Genomic DNA, 692 nt, shown 5'->3' with positions numbered 1-692 from the left:
AGAGTGTCCGTCATCATCTGGTCCCTGTATCTGGCGGACAATTCCCTCGGAGATGTTGTCAAGGGAGGAATGTCCTTGAATGGGATGCGATACCCCTTCTGATGATCGACATCGTCCAAGTGTTGGCTCCTAAGTCTTCCCAGGCTTTCACAAAAATACTGTAGCCTGGCTCTACGGGTGTTTTGGTCTGGAGGACGGAAACTCTCACGTCCCTTCTTAAAGGCACGGAAGGAAGACCTACCCCTCTTATCGGTTGACTTCCTTCTGGCGATCGGTCTAGTTGGAAGACCTCCTCGAAAGGGCTGTTTCTGAGCTGGTGAGCCACTTTCTTCTCTCACTAGCCACCGGCCTACTCTTCCTTGATGATTGTCTAAGGAGATCCTGGGTGGCCTTTTCCGCCAGAGATGCGCGATGTCCTTCACCAACTGCGATGGAAAAAGGTGTTCAGAGAGAGGCGCAAAACAATAAGGCGGCTCTCTGCGAATGCGAGACGGCCTTTGTGAGGAAAGCACTGTGCACCGCTCTTTTCTTTAACACTCCTGCACCATATAGCGAGCATACCTCAGCTGATCCATCCTGAACAGCCTTATCAATGCAGGCTAGGATACAATTCAGGGTTTCTGGGTCGAGTTGTTCATTTTCTTGAGATTTCTTGGCCAGAACCCCAAGGGACCAATCTAAGAAGTTAAAAA

The sequence above is a fragment of the Macrobrachium nipponense genome, chromosome 3 (assembly GCF_015104395.2).
Source record: "Macrobrachium nipponense isolate FS-2020 chromosome 3, ASM1510439v2, whole genome shotgun sequence".
Classification (NCBI taxonomy): Eukaryota; Metazoa; Arthropoda; class Malacostraca; order Decapoda; family Palaemonidae; genus Macrobrachium; species Macrobrachium nipponense.
The sequence above is the reverse complement of the archived record's forward strand: the minus strand, read 5'-3'. Positions refer to the sequence as shown.